This window comes from Theropithecus gelada, chromosome 7b, assembly GCF_003255815.1.
Source record: "Theropithecus gelada isolate Dixy chromosome 7b, Tgel_1.0, whole genome shotgun sequence".
Taxonomy (NCBI): Eukaryota; Metazoa; Chordata; class Mammalia; order Primates; family Cercopithecidae; genus Theropithecus; species Theropithecus gelada.
In genome coordinates, this window is record NC_037675.1 from 49,167,238 (window position 1) to 49,184,637 (window position 17,400).

Here is a 17,400-nt window from a genome sequence, read left to right on the forward strand (position 1 = left end):
GAAAAGACTTGGCACATCACTTTTTTTTTTTTTTTTTGAGACAGGCTCTCATTCTGTCACCCAGATTGGAGTGCAGTGGCACAATCTCATCTCTGGTAGAGACAGGGTTGCCTAGGCTGTTGCCTAGGCTGATCTCGATCTACTGAATCCATTGGATCCACCCACCTTGGCCTCCCAAAGTTCTGAGATTTCAGGTGTGAGCTACTGTGCCCAGCCCATACCACATTCTTAACATATGCTACTACATTCTTTACTTACCAACTTATAGTTCACTACTATTTTCCCTCTCTCTTTCTCATTTGTTAATTTATTAATTTTCCATTACTTGGAAGGAAAAACTTTTATGTAACATAATAGCAATCTGTATCCCTTTAAAAACATTGACTATTTTTACATGCCATGTAAACCTCAGTAAAATGAGTACCTTAGAGAATTATATAGATGCCTCATCAATTCCAAGGGATTCAATATCCTTTCCCTGTTGCAGATCAGAACTTTATCAGGCTACTTAGGTGTGAAGTAAAACTACCTGTTCCTGTTTTCCATGAAGCAGAGCAAACAATAGGCAACAAACAAACAAACAAAAACCCAACCTTGTTGAAGCAACAATAGCAACGGAACAAATAATAATATGAAATTGCAATACAGAATTCTTTCAAAGTTTTTCCTTCTACTGTTCACAAAAATGTTCACCAAAACACCAGGGTCACCGACACAGGACAAACTGTGCATAATGCAATATGTTAAATAACAAGCATTGTCTATTATAATGAAATGAAACAAGTGTCAAAGGCACAATATTCATAAAACACTTAGAATCCATAACCCACTAAAATTCAGGCTACCAGCCAAATATTACAGCATCTTCAAACATCAGGTAACTTAAGGTGTATGATTTGAAACTCATAACACATAATTTCCAAAGAGCTCTGTATAGGTAAACAGTGGTGATGCAGTGAGCTATTTGTGTCGAGTATGTCTTTGCTGTTTAATTGCTCCAACTCCCTAGAGGTTAGGAGTCTATCACCTGCAGTTCTTCAGCTGCTAAGATCAGAGAATATAACACAGATGGAGTGAGCTCTGGTCTCATGGCTGCTGCTTCACAGAGATAAGGATGCAGGTTGGAGAAGTGCTTAGCTCTGCCTTTCTCTGAAAGAGCCTGAACAGCTATCAGTAATTCCCAGTTACTTCTCTACTGTTATGTTAAACAACACTGCCTTGCATACACAGGTGCAATCTGATGAAAGAGAGTTGTTTAAATCACTTGAAATGCCTGTAGCTTTATTATTGCAAGTCTTTGTGTTGTCTCTTGTCTTCTCTTTTTATAAAAAAACTTCTTTTTCCGGCCCACTCCCTCCCTCAGGTCTACTGCCAAACGGGAATGATTTAAGAACCTGGTTAAAATACTGGGTCACATTTCTTCACCAGTTGCCTTGAGCGTGTTTGGTGAGCTATTCTTTAGCCAACCTTGTCATTCTGCTGTCACTCACAGCATTATATTTCTAGGTATGAGAACATTGCAAAAATCAGCTACGCTCATTCAGGAACATGTATTATGTCTGGATATGATCTCACAATTAAAATAAGCCAATTTTCAGGAGCCAGGGTATGGTAGCTGCAATCCCTTGTGTCACTGAAATCTATACAGTTCTTAATTTTATCAAAAGACAAAGATCATTTTACTTCCAACTCCTAAATATGCAAATACAAACTCTCCACACCCTCTTCCTGTCACTGGAGAGTGGTAGAAAGACTCAGACTCTGCTACTAAACCGGGCTTCATATAATTTACCATTTTGATCAGTTATCATAATTGACATCAGCTTTTGCTTCCTGTGAAGCAGTGAAAGGACACAAAGATAGATGTGTACCCGCCCCCACCCCCCGCTACACCCTTTTGTTCTGCTCTCTAATCTTTGCACATACCAGAGATTTCGTAAGTTCTGTGAAGTACCTGTTTTTCTGCACGTACCAGAGATTTTGTTTTGCACATACCAGAGATTTTGTAAGTTCTGAGGCAAGGTCACGAGACGTGTTTAAGTAAGATAAAACTCTTGCTGCCATAAACCTGCTCTCCTGCCTCAAAGGTTGAACCGAAATATCAGAAATGGTGGGAACCAATCATAGTTAGCCAAATCGCCTTGTTCAAACATTAGCCAATCATATATCTGATTTGTATAATAACTCTATGCCCACTTTTCTTAGACTATATAACACTGCTCGGAGCTCAGTGGGGGAGCTCTCCTGCCTGTCTCGTTTCGCGAGCGAGGGAGAGTTCCAGGTTCGAACCTGTAATAAAGATCCTTGCTGCTTAGCTTTGACTCTGGACTCTGGTGGTCTTCTTCGGGGAATAAACGGTCTGGGCATAACAGCAGCACGTGGAATACGCTTAGTACAGGGCCTCCTAGCCTATTTTCAGATATCAACCACTGCTGATTATCGATGTATTTGCGGCCCTTTCCCTCCTGATATGCCCTTGAGCATCAAGTTCAGTGGCTGTTTTCCCCCACTCAGCCTAGATACTCTGGGATTCTTTGAAAATAAGCTGATATGACTTTCAACAGTGTCTCCACACTTTAAACATTTATCACGAACACTGGTACGAGTGTTCTTTATTATATAGAAACAATGATAAGGGATTCATTGTCATAAGATTTTTAAGCAGTGAACTGATTAAATACTCATTGCTTGGGTTAATTTTACATATTTAAAATGCTTTTTTTTTTTTTTTGAAATGGAGTCTCGCTCTGTCGCCAGGCTAGGGCTCACTGCAACCTCTGCCTCCCAGGTTCAAGCAATTCTCCTGCCTCAGCCTCCCGAGTAGCTGGGACTACAGGTGTGTGTCACCATGCCCGGCTAATTTTTTTTTGTACTTTCAGTACAGACGGGGTTTCACCATGTTGGCCAGAATGGTCTCGATCTCTTGACCTCGTGATCTGCCTGCCTCCGCCTCCCAAAGCGCTGGGATTATAGGCGTGAGTCAATGCGCCTGGCCAATGCATAGGTTTTTTAATAAGTGTTTCTCATACTTTTCCTTAATCTCCTTTATAGTACTAGCACCTTATTCTTTACTGTTAATATAACATTCTGATTCCCCCTCTAAGCTCAAGGTAAGCTGCTTCTTACTAAAAACCAATCATTTTTGAAACAGTTAAACATGACCAAGCAAAGACTGAGCTGCATGGTCACACTCTGTTATGTAAATGAGGTAATTTAAAACAAACTTAGTGTTTTGTTCTTTTATATTTAAGCTTATGTTTTACCTAGATGTTTAAGCAACTCTGCCAAATGTACAGTTCACAGTGTATCATAAATACTATTACATATTTATTAAAATTATTTTCTGACATTTATGTAGTATATATGCATATATATTTTAAACTTTAGTTTAATTAAAAGATGTTAAATAATTTGTAAAACCTTAGAAGTAAATTATTTTCTGGATGAATGAATTTCTGATTTTATATAAAATTCAATTGGAAAATAGCACTACAGTGTTCTGTTAGCAGACCACACCTTCTGTTTGATACCTAAGAGACAGTCTACAACCTCAAGTCTCTATGGTTGTCTACAATTCATCTGAGCTCATCAGGCTTACTGGAGAGTCAGGTTTCCCTGTGTGATGCCATACTTCATAGACTAAGCATCTTTACCCTTTCCCCTGGATATTCATGGTTTCTCACCTTGGAATGGTAGAGGTCACCAGGCTCCTCTAGCCCACAGTGTGTTTCCACGTTGACATCCTCCCAGTGGATACCCCAGTTAATAAACACCAGCAGCACCGATTATGGCAGCAGTTTCTTTTAGTCTCCTAGATGACCCAGAATTTCTTCTTTCCTTCAGTAACTGGTACTTCTGGGAACAATACCTCTGAGAAAACCTGTTTATCTCTTATGATCTCTTGGTAGCTGGGCAACTCATTATTACTTTCTTGACTCCATGTTAAGAATTCATGTTAGGCATGATTTTACAAGCATTCAGTGTCCTGTAGTACAGTGTCATTAAACGAGTATCTGTAAGGGGAAACATGTGAGATATTTTCTGTAAAGTTGGAAGACACAGTTCACAAGACCATCCTCACTCTGAATGCCAATTGTATGTTTGGGGTTTCCCAAGATCACTCTCAGATTTAACAAGTCACTAGAAAGACCCACAGAATTGACTGAAAGCTGTGATATATTCATGGTTCTGGTTTATTATAGAGAAAGAATGCAGAATAAAATCTGCCAAGGGAAGAGGTGCACAGGGCAGAGTTCAATGGAGTAGGGGTGTGGGTATTTCAAATGTGAGGCTTCTATTATTTTCAGGATGCATTACCCTCCTGACATCAATGTGTGACAATATGCATAGAATATTGGCAACTGAGGAAGCTCTACAGGACTTTAGTTTCCAGAGATTTTACTGGAACTCCATGTTTGACTGCCCACGTGGCTGGCCTCTAGTCTACGGACATGTTGCCCAAAGCTGTCATCATAATTCACATGAAAAGGAGCATGATTTCAAATTATTACATGTAATATGTATGGATCAGTGGAACTTGTGGTTTCCATTGCTCTGTGTGTGTGAGGGTGATGATAGAAACCATGAATTATTTGCCTGATGACTGTATTTTAATGCATATCTTTTCAATTTAGCAGGCCAGTAGATTTTTTGTTGGTTCTCAGATCAGCGGAGGTCTCTCTAGCACCTCCGATTTGAGTTTCAGAATCCTATAAAGATAATATTCTAGGGAAGTCCATCAACTCAGGTTTTATTGGTTTACAGAAACATAATTGTATTGTCTTTATTTGGATTTGAATATAAGTAAAATGTTTTCCGTGGTAACTCATTCTTTCTAAAAAGAAATGTGGTATCTTTCTAATTATTCAGGTCTTGTTTTACATTTTTAAGTAGAGATTTATTATTTTCTTCATAACAGTCTTGCAGATTAATGTTGTTTAACCCTTCTTTTATTTGTATTGTGGGAAAGATACTTGAATTAGTCTGTTTTCATGCTGCTAATAAAGGCAAACCTGAAACTGGGTAATTTATAAAGGAAAGAGGTTTAATTGACTCACAGTTCCACGTGGCTAAGGAAGCCTCACAATCATGGCAGAAAGCAAAGGGGAAGCAAGATATATCTTACATGGCAGCAAGCAAGAGAACGTGTGCAGGGAAACTGCCCTTCTATAAAATCATCACATCTCATGGGACTTATTCACTATCATGAGAACAGCACAGGAAAAACCTGCCCCCATGAATCAATTAACTCCCACTGGGTCCCTTCCACAACTATGGGAGTTACAGTTCAAGATGAGATTAGGGTGGGGACACAACCAAACCGTATCAAGACTTTTACATTATTTTTTAAAAATCTGGTTATTTCTGATATTATAGAGCTATAGTATAGAGCAGGGATATGGCATAAGGTATGATATATCTTGTCTTGAATCTTACGGTGTTCTCTGATAAATTTGAATATCATGTTAGTCAATGTACCTATATTTCTATTTATTATTAATAATAAAAGCTATCATTATTAGCATTCCATTACTAAGATGACTAAATTCTTCAATTTTCTACTATATTTCTTAAAATAATAATATAAATAATAGTTGTTCAATTGGGCATCGTTTCTTTGTTCTCTGTTAATAAGGGGTTTTCTATTGATTCATGATATTCTTCAATAGGGTAAATATTTTGTGTCCTATTCTTAGTTTGTCACATAATTGTTTTTTAAAAAGTAAAGATGCAACTGATTTCAAATTATTTTTTCATATTTTAAAATATCTTTGTAGAGTTTTCTTTTTAATCTAATAATATTTTTATTTCCTACTTTCTCATAACATTTCAGAGTTTTAATTTTTATGGAAAAATTTTAGCTGCATTGTGTAGTATTTTTATACATTGTATACTCAGTTTTGTTCAATTCTAGTTTATAACATACTTTGATTTCCTGTTTATTTGAATAAATATTTGGAAATTTAAAACATTTGATCTTTATTCTATTTCTTCCTTCTCTCCTTTCTTTTTTTCTTTTCCTTTTAATTTTCCAATACCACTTTCCAAAACTGAACAATTTGTGCTAAATATTTTTATGTTTGGCTTTATTATGTTGTTGGATTTTTAACAGTGCATCCAAAACATTGTTATACTGGCAAACACTACGGTTTGCTTAGCTAATAGGTGTTCTCCAGTCTTGCATACCAACAAAACTCTTTGTTTTGACTCCAAAGTTCCCAGTCTAAGAGGATTCATTATCATTGGTTTTGGTCATTGAAGCCAATCTTATTCTCCTTGATAAATCCTTGCTTTCATGACTGTCCTTGCGGCTAAAGCTGAGCATGTGACCTAGTTCTGTCCAATGAGTTGTAACTGGAGATATCCTGAGGAAGCAACTGGAAAAAGAATATCCTCTTAGATAATAAGGGGACAACGGATGGAGATAGCTCCAGCTTCTTCTGCCTCCTGCCCTTGAATAAAATCTAACTTTGCGGTGGCTGAAGCTGTGACAATCCTTTGGTATCCCAGGGAAAAACAAGAAAATTATAATAGAAACAGTTTAAAGTCTATATATGTACCAACTTTTCTTGATGCTAGTTGCTGTCAGGTCTTTAAGTTCTGACCAAAGATATGCAACTTTTGATATTTTTCCTCTTTCTGGTTTATCCTGTTGCATACAGCTCTAGCTAAAGCATTTTTTTTTTTTTTACCTTAAGGTGAATTGAAAATGGAATTCCAAATAAAAATGATGTAATAAGATAAGAAGATGTTAGATCTCCAATTCTGTGGAGCATCTTTTCAGCCATGGTTCATGTATCTGAACTTTTACACAGTAAATAATTAAATTTCCATATTTTTAGCCAATTTTTATTTTGAATTTTCTGTCCCTTAAATCTAAAACTAATCTTAACTAACACTGGTGTTGACTCAGAATCCTGATTTTTTTGAGATGAGTAAGGAAAAGTGTGACTGCTTAACTTTAGGTTCTTGTTAAGCGAAATATTCTCTTACCTCATGGTTGGTTTTTCGTTGCTTGTAGGAAAAGTGTTCACTGTAAAAAATAAAGACTTCCCAGATATAGTCATAGATTTGATAACTATCCTTATTTGTTATATTAAGTTCTCTATGTGAGAAGAAAAGGCACTGCCAATAACCTACAGAATTGATACTTCTGGAGTACATTTTGAAGCATCATATTTGAAAATGAACCTATTTACCTCTGTTGCTGATTTTCATAGAGCTTTTAAAGAAAATAATCTCCCTTATAAGATAGCATTTCCATTTCCATATTTCTTAGCTATGTTATAATATAGTTTTTTTAGTATGATAGCATAATTTCTATTTAATTTGATACCTGACTTAATATATGTATATCTATATTTATCTATGTGTTTAAATTCTAATATTCAAAATTTTTCCAAAAACACAATCTGCCCTTTGTGATATGATAAAGCCCAGATAAAAAGCTCTTAATTTTTGTCATTCAAACATCTACATTTTAATGGCTTAAATAAAAGCTGTCATCCAAATATAAAGCATTCTTGGACACACTACATATTATAAAGATCGTGGCTAGTGGACTGAGTTTAGTAAATTAATATGTAAAAAGTTAATTCTAAGTTAATTTCATAAAGAGTGTCCAGGGGACAATAAGTAACTTGAAGAAGACAATTGTTCAGAAAAGTAGAAAGTTGTTGCTTTTTCCAGCTGGTTGATATTTCAGGGTCATTTTATATTTTAAAATTACCAGTCTTTCTACCACTTGAATGTCTTGGAGTTGTGTATATGAACACAGTCAACTCTTCTATTGCTTTGAGCATTGCTGGAGGATATTCAAGTTATTTGCTGATCTCTAGCTATGTTTTAACCAAACTTTATTTTGTAAAGAGTCCCTAGGTGCAACTATGAGGCATTTTTATGCCTCCTTTGATTGATTCTTCCAGCCATAGCCCTTGGTGATTTGGTAATACTTTAAATCCTTGCCTAAGTTGTTTCACTATTAGAAAACCAGTGTGTAGAGCTGCCAGAATATTTGTATTCCTTTCTCTGTGGCCAAGAATTGACTTAATGTTCTCTGAAAGAATTTTATTGTTTGATGGCCCTCCTCATTCTGTTTTCTACGGTCTGTGGTTTTACAGAAAACTTATTATCTTTGAAGTTAGACCTCATCTTCTTATCCTTCTAATCCTATCACTTCCAGTTGTTTTTTTTTTTTTTTTTTTCTTACAGATGGAATTAAAAGGCAGTCATACTTGGTTTTGAAACTAAGCCCCACTAGTGTCTAACTAATGCTAAAAACTGACCTCTTAACCACAAGTCCCATAAACTGCACATTGTAGAAAATAAAGTTGTGATGTAATAGTGCCAGTCACATGGTAATTGCTTAATAAGCTTCAGTTTCTCTCTTTCCCATTTACTCATATTGCAGTTCTAATTTGTCCTTTTGTATTGAAGAACTAATGGGCTTTTTAATAATAAATATAATCTTCAGTCAACATTTATTGTATATGTATACTCAGATTTAATCAATAATTTGGTTTTATCCTTTTTGTTCTTGAGCTAACTGGTTGCTAATTTGTAACTCAGAAATTTTCTGATTAATTGGATAACTATGCATTTTTTAAACCAGAAATAAATGGTTGAAATAGAGCAATACCAATTTGTTACTACATTTGGAAGAGGATGCACATTTTTGAATTTATTGAATAAAAGTAATTTTTATGGTTAAACCATTCGTTAGTACTTTAGAATATATTAATCTGGAGTTTTCAAACTTATATTCAAGGTGATTGTATGTTAAATTGCAAATAATATTTTATATTCAGGTTTTGTAAAAAATATTGTTTTGCCTCTCTTAAGCTTTAAGCATTGATTTACGTAAGGTCTAAATGACCATTTTTTTAACTGATCAATAAGTAATCAATCTTTGTATTGAATATGACTTTTATGTTCCCAAAACTATCTTAATCTCACCTGGAATTTTGTACTTACACTTCAGGATTCTTAATTCCATAGCAATATTGTTCCAGTTTTACATGCAGGAAAATTTTGCTTTTAACTTGTGGTGTAAAACCAGGATATTTTCTTAGCAGTTAACTGTGTGTGTTTGTTATTTTAGCTACTGTAAATTGGATTTTTGCCTGGGATTTAGTAAGCTCAGGACAAAGAAACTGTGTGTGTGTGTGTGTGTGTGTGTGTGTGTTTATTTATTTATTTTTTGAGACGGAGTCTCGCTCTGTCACCCAGGATGGAGTGCAATGGCACGATCTTGGCTCACTGCAACCTCTGCCTACTGGGTTCAAGCGATTCTTCTGCCTCAGCCTACCGAGTAGCAAGATTATAGGTGCCCACCACCATGCCCAGCTAATTTTCTATATTTTTATTAGAGACAGGGTTTCACCATGTTGGCCACGCTGGTCTTGAACTCCTGACATCAGGTGATCCACCTGCTTTGGCCTCCCAAAGTGCTGAGATTACAGGTGTGAGCCACTGTGCCTGGCTGAAACTGTTTATTTTTCTGAGATTACAATACGGTGGGCATCTCAATATTTTTAGGAAAAATAAAAGCTTTTATTCCTAAATAAACTTTTAGAAATAAAAAAAATTGCAATTAAAAAAAAAATTCAAAACTTTTTTCCTTAATCATTTTACAAAGATACTAATGGGAGAATTAGTCCATTAAAACTAATGAATGATGTTTTCTTTTTCCATTTAGAATGTAGAGTTGCAAGAGGATGTCTCTTCAATCCTAACCATGAGAACCTTAAAATCATAGTTTCTTAAGCGCATTACCGTGGGAGCAAGCAAAGAAACCTACTAAATTATAACCCACACAGTGATTTACTTAGAACAGAAGTAATCCACAAATGCTTTAATCTGTGGCCAAACAGTTGGATAATGAAGAAGCCACCGAAGCTATGACCAAGAAGAAAACAGTTATACGTTCAATGAGTTGTTAAAGCCTAATACCAGATTGGTATGACAGAATCCCTAGGAGTCATAGATGAAAAATATCTGCAACTATCTGCCAACTCTTTCCCACAAGCCTTATTGAGCTCTCATGAGAAAGATCGTGGGCAGCAGAGGAGAGCTGAGACAGATTCCATGGGAGGTTCAGGTGTGTGGGGGCTGCTGAAGTCTGAGGGGAAGAAGTAGGACTGAGAGAAACCTCTGGACACTTCAGGTACTCATCAAGTGGTAATGTGATGAGCCTGCTAAAATGTGAGGGCAGAGCAGTAATACTGCAAGAAAGTCCTTAGGCCACGGTGCCTTATACTTAATAGGGAAAAGCACCTCTCTGTGCCTAGAGAACAGGTGAGAATGACCTCTAAAGGTGCAAATGTACAGAGATTACTGAGGTCTGAGGACCAGGAAAGAAAAAAAAAAAAGGGGGGCATCCCTATATGCATTCTGGGACTGACAGTAAGCATGCAGCAGAAGCCATTTGTAACTGGGTGTTGGGAAAGAAAGATGAGATAAAACTATCCCAAGTACATGAGCATGAGACGTGAGGACAGGAAAATAAATGGTTCAGACACTCAGATCCCAAGTTGATTAAAAGAAAGGTTCTAAAACTATCCTTAAATAATTTGAAACCTGTAGGGAACTAAATCTACCTGAAGCAACAAGAGGGTTTAGACCTAGGTCAACTATAGACTAGGTTGACTCAGAAGGAGCATGCCCTTTTATTGGCACAAATATTTACTTCAGCATCTTTTTTTTTTCTCACAAATTGTCCAGACTGTAAGCAAAATTTATTAGACAAATGAAGAGGAAAGAAAATGAGACCCATTATCAGGAGAGAAGCAGTCAAGAGATGTGAGAATTATCAAACAAGACTTAAAAATAACTGTAATAAAAATGTTGAACGGTCTTAAGGAAAGGCCAGCTATTTTAAAGTAACTATGTGAAATATGTTAAATGACCTTGGGCAAAAAGCAGATGACAACGAGCAGGAACAGATGGGAACTGCCAGCACAGACAGATATGATAAAGAATAAGGTCAAAGGAAAATGCTAGAAATTAAAAATATGGCAACAGGAATGAATAATCCTTATGATCAGCTAGCTTATTGGAAGACTGTGCAGAGCAGAGGAAAGAATCAGTGCATCAGTGACCAACATGCAGGTAAGTAGAAACTGTTCAAATTGAAATACCAAAAGTAAAAGAGTGTATTATTCCATTCTCTCATTGCTATAAAGAACTACTTGAGACTGGGTAATTTATAAAGAAGAGAGGTTTAATTGACTTAAGGTTCCACAAACTGTACAGGAAGCATGGCTGGGGAGGCCCCAGGAAACTTACAATCATTGCAGAAGGCAAAGGAGAAGCTGGCACATCCTTCATGGATGGAGCAGAAGGAAGAGTGAGCAGTGGGAGGTGAAACACACTTTTAAACAACCAGATCTCATGAGAACTCACTCACTATCATGAGAATAGCATGGGAGAAATCCACCCCCATAATCCAATCACCTCCCACCAGGCTCCTCATCCAACACTGGGGATCAGAATTCTACATGAGATTTGAGTGGGGACACAAATCCAAACCATATGAAAGAGTAAATAAAAGAGAATGGAGCTTGCAAGATTTGAGGGATGCTATAAAATATAAATATTGAATGTAAAACTAACACATAATATGAAACATAGTATTTGAAGCTCAAGAAGCTGAAGTAAAATTGAATGTAAAAAACGATTTGAAGATAGAATAGCAAATGTTTTTTCAAAATTGGTATTACATCAATTCACAGCTTAAGCACAATGTGTATGCTGAAACTGTACATGGACATATCATAGTGAAACTGCTGAAAAACAAAGAAAAAGAGGAAATAGTAAAAACTGGTGGAGAAAAAAAGACATTATATTCTTTAAGGTGGAATAACATATAAGAGAGTTGCTGATTTCTTACCAGAAATGATTGAAGCCAAAAACTGTTAGAATGAAATCTTTATACTGTTGGAAAAAAATTATGCATAAAAATTTCTATATTCAAAGACAATAATCTTGTAAAAATAAAGATATGTTTAGATAAACAAAAGCTCAAAGAATTTGTCTGCAGCAATGCATTACAAGAAAGACTAACACAAGTTCTTCAGGCTATAAAAAGTGAATATCTATAAATCTAATACACATAAACCTAGAACATCAGAAAGAGCAATTATGTAAGCAATTATAAAGAACATATTTACAAAAATTTCTAAATATCTACATCTATGTTCATGACTTTATATCAATATTTATATCTATCTCTTTAAATATCTTTAAGATACTATTGGCTGTTTAAAGCAATATAACAAAGAACTGTGATATCCTGTAACATTTGCATAATTAAATATATGATGAGAGTACAAAAATCAGGAAGGTAGTAATTCATATTATATTTTTGTGATATTCTTATTGCTTACAAAGTAATACATTATTTTAGAAGCTAGGTTGTTATAAATTAAACATACATAAGAGAAACCACAAAATAAATAACACAGAGAAACATAACTAAAAATGAAGAGATAAAATGGAATACTAAGATATCAGTTCACTCTAGAGATGACAAACAAATACCATTGTAGTAGACTTAAACTCAACCATAGTAATTATTACATTAAAAGTAAATGTCATTTGGTTCTTCTAGAAAGTTTACTCACACAGAGTAGAAGTTCAAGATATTTTCTCATGGTAGCACCTGTGAATAACAAACGCGAGGGTCATTAGGAATAGCCGGAAAGACTTTCTATTGCCAATGTATTGACACTGGTAAAACTAGAAAGAGGAGGAAAACAAATTGCATAAAAAGAGCGTTAGATTGTAAAGTATCTTTTTCATCACCTTTTAGTAAGGATGTATGCTAACAGCATGACTTATTGTTGATGATATTAACTTTGATTACCTGACCAAAGTAGTGTTGAACAGCTTTTTCAACTGTAAAGGCATTCTCCTCTCTTCCATACTGTAGTTTTTGAAAGCAAGTCACTATTTGCTACAACCCACACTCAAGAGAGTGTCTTAGTCTATTTGGACTAATATAACAAAATATCATGAACTGAGTGGCTTAAAAATAACAGAAATTTATTCCTCACAGTTCTGGAGTCTTGGAACTCTTAAGTTCAAGGTATTGGCAGATTCAATGTCAATACTTACGTATTTGTATCTGTATTACGCTGAACATAAGTTCATACAGCTGTCTCTAACTCTAATCCATTACCACGTGGTTCATTCTAGTTTCCCCTGTCCTTGCCTATCTGAAACTGCTCTTCCAATAGGAATAAACCTGCCTCACAGCATCCACCATGTATTTACATATTTGTTCAACCCTACTCTATATATACAGTTTCTTCAGAATTGTTAACGCAGGCCACTGTGAAAAACAACTAGAGTATAGTGTTTACGTACAGTTCCTTTTGTTTCTAGTCTTATAGTTTCCAATCAAAGCACCATTTCCAAAGTTACTTGTCAGCTAGTTTTCTGCCCACCCTTTTCAGTGAGGATTTTCCATAAATTTGTTATACAACTAGAATCTTTTTGTCCCCATATTCACTGCACACAATACATTCCTCTGGTTAATTCTTTTAATTTGCATAAATTAAGGTTTACTCTTTTTGTTGTACATCTTTTTTTGTTTTGAGACGGAGTCTCTCTCATTGCCCAGGCTGGAGTACAATGGCGCAGTCTTGGCTCACTGCAACCTCCACCTCCTGGGTTCAAGTGATTCTCCTGCCTCAGCCTTCAGACTAGCTGGGATTACAGGGACCAGCCATCATGCCTGGCTAGTTTTTGTATTTTTAGTAGAGATGGGGTTTCACCATGTTGGCCACGCTGGTCTCGAACTGCTGACCTCATGATCCACCTGCCTCAGCATCCCAAAGTGCTGGGATTACAGGCGTGAGCCACTGCGCCTGGCCCTTTTGTGGTACAACTTTATGGGTTTCAATAAACGCATAGCGTTTTATATCCACCAGTACACTGTAATACCAATTAGTTCCACTGAACTGAAACATCTTAGTCCCTCTCCTAGTCAAACACTCTCCCTTCCATGATCATTTGAATACCCTGATCTGTCTTTCAATCCAACAGTTTTCCCTGCTCAAAAATGTCATATGAATGGACTTCAACATGTAGACTTTCAGACTGACTTCTTTTTTTTTTTTTTTTTTTTTGAGACGGAGGCTCGCTCTGTCGCCCAGGCTGGAGTGCAGTGGCGGGATCTCAGCTCACTGCAAGCTCCGCCTCCCGGGTTCACGCCATTCTCCTGCCTCAGCCTCCAGAGTAGCTGGGACTACAGGCGCCCGCCACCTCGCCCGGGTAGTTTTTTGTATTTTTTAGTAGAGACGGGGTTTCACCGGGTTAGCCAGGATGGTCTCGATCTCATGACCTTGTGATCCACCCGTCTCGGCCTCCCAAAGTGCTGGGATTACAGGCTTGAGCCACCGCGCCCGGCCCAGACTGACTTCTTATGCATAGCAACATGCACTTAAAGTTCATCTAAGTAGCTCCATGAGTTAATAGCTTGTTTCTTTTTATCACTGAATAATATTCCATTATATGGACATACCATTGTTTGTTTATCCATTTATCTAACTAAAGGATATTATTTCAATGTTGCTTGAAATTTTTGTTGATTATGAATAAAACTGCTAAAAAATTCCTCTGCATGTATTTTTCAGACATACATTTTCAAATCAATTGTGTAAATATTCAGGAACATGCTTGCTACATTGGATGATAAATCTAAGTTATATTTAGTAAGATACTGACAAACTACCTTGCAAAGTGCCATTTTGTGTCCCCACCAGCAATGAATGAGAGTTCCTGCTGCTCTGAATCCTTGCCAGGTTTGGGAATTGTCGGTGAAGAGTCTATTTAGATCTTCTGCCTTGTTATTTAAGTAAAAGTTCTTTATCAGATATATTATTTACAAATGTTTTCTCCCAGTTTATGACTTGTCTTTTCATTCTTGCAACTGCATCCTTCAGAGAGCAAAATATTTTAAAGTTTTATTTAAAGTTTAATTTATCATTATGTTCTTTCATGAGTTACACTGTTAATGCCATACTTTAAAACACATAGTCAATCCCTAGGTAATGTAGATTGTTGTCCTATGTTTTCTTCTAGATGCAGAATTTCTTTTTTACTCTTTTTGTTGTAAATTTTTATGTGTTTTGACCCTATTTGTGTAAGTATATTTTTGGAATCTCTATTGTGTTCCATTGATCACTATTTCTATGTTTTTGTTAATAGCAAACAGTTTTAATTACTGAAGCTTAATAACATGTTTTAAAATCAGGAAATTGGAGTCTTGGAACTTTTTCTTTTAAAAATTGTTCTGATTATTTTAGTAGTAGCTTTACCTTTCCATATAAATATTGAACCATCTTATGAACAGAATATCTACGAAAAAACTTGCTGAGATTTTTTTTTTTTTTTTTTGAGATAGAGTCTAGCTCCGTCACCCATGCTGGAGTGCAGTCTCGGCACGATCTCGGCTCACTGCAACCTCTGCCTCCTGGGTTCAAGCGATTCTCCTGCCTCAGCCTCCTGAATAGCTGGGATTATAGGCGCCTGCCACCACGCCCAGCTGATTTTTGTATTTTTAGTAGAGATGGGGTTTCACTGTGTTGGCCAGGCTGATCTGGAACTCCTAACTTCGTGATCCACCCGCCTCAGCCGCTCACTTGCTGGGATTTCTATCGAGATTCTATTAAATTAATAGATGAAATTGGGAAAAATTAACATCTTAACATTATGGGATGTTCTAATTCTCTCTTCTTTTCATTGCTGAATATAAAAAATTATTTTAAACTTAAAAAATACTAATTATAATAGCACAAAAATTGAAGCACATAGACATAAATATAGCAAAATATGTTAACATAAGTTTTAAAGAACAGAAATCAACAAAGTATGTTCTCTGACCATGTGGAAATTAAAATATAAATCGATAACAGAAAGATAATTTTGACAAACAGCAAATATGTGAAAATTACTCAGCATACTCTAAATGACCGTGAGTCAAAAAAAAAAAAAGAAAAGAAATCAATATTAGGAAATACTTAGAAATAAATAATAGTAACAATGTGAATTTTCAAAATGTGTGAGATGAAGCTCAAGTGTATACTACAAGGTAATTTAGTAACAACGTTTACAAATCAAAAATACATACAATTTACAATGTATGCCTCAAACTTTTGAAGTTAGAGAAAAGAAGAAACTAAAGATAAGAGTGGAAGTCATTATACCGGCAACTTTGAAAAGGTCTGTACAGTCAACGGTTTCCCTAGGGGGCTGTGAAATAAGACCACCAGTGGTCTTAAAGTTGAAGTGTGCTTCAGGGCCAGTGCATATTAGTGGACAACACTTAGCTGCTGTGGAGGAAGATGCAGAGTCAGAAGATGAAGAGGAGGAGGATGAGAAACTCTTAAGTATAGCTGGAAAGCGGTCTGCCCCTGGAGGTGGTAGCAAAGTTCCACAGAAAAAAGTAAAACTTGCTGCTGATGAAGATGATGATGATGATGATCATGATGAAGATGATCATGATTTTGATGATAAGGAAGCTGAAGAAAAAGCACCAGTGAAGAAATCTATACGAGATACTCCAGTTAAAAATGCACAAAAGTCAAATCACAATGGACAAGACTCAAAACCATCATCAACACCAAGATCAAAAGGACAAGAGTCCTTCAAAAAATTAGGAAAAAACTCCGAAAACACCAAAAGGACCTAGTTCTGTAGAAGATATTAAAGCAAAAATGCAAGCAAGTATAGAAAAAGGCGGTTCTCTTCCCAACGTGGAAGCCAAGTTCATTAGTTATGTGAAAAGTTGCTTCTGGATGATTAACCAAGAGGCTATTCAAGATCTCTGGCAGTGGAGGAAGTCTCTTTAAGAAAATAGTTTAAACAATTTGTTAAAAATTTTCTGTCTTATTTCATTTCTGTAACGGTTGATATCTGGCTGTCCTTTTTATAATGCAGAGTGAGAACTTTCCCTACCGTGTTTGATAAATGTTGTCCAGGTTCCATTGCCAAGAATGTGTTGTCCAAAATGCCCATTTAGTTTTTAAAGACAGAACTCCACCCTTTGCTTGGTTTTAAGTATGTATGGAATGTTATGATTAGGACATAGTAGTAGCGGTAGTCAGACATGGAAATGGTGGGGAGACAAAAATATACATGTGAAATAAAATTCAATATTTTAATAAAGTAAAAAAAATAACAAAATGGACAAAAAGCAGAGAATGTCAACAAAGTAAAAAGGCAATACTAGAAAAGACTAGTAAAATTTGTAATCCTCTGGCAAGAGAGAAGTTACAAATTACCAAAATAAGAAATGCAATTATGGATGCCATTTTTCAGTATTACATTACTAAGAAAATGCAAAAATAACTTGGTGTGAATAAGTTTGACAATGTGAATGGAGTAGAACAATTT

General features: G+C 35.9%; 1 pseudogene; it reads left to right on the forward strand.

Moving 5' to 3' along the window:
* Positions 1-17,014, forward strand: part of LOC112628391 — a 142,375-nt pseudogene extending 125,361 nt beyond the window's left edge.
* The last annotated feature ends 386 nt before the right edge of the window (positions 17,015-17,400 follow it).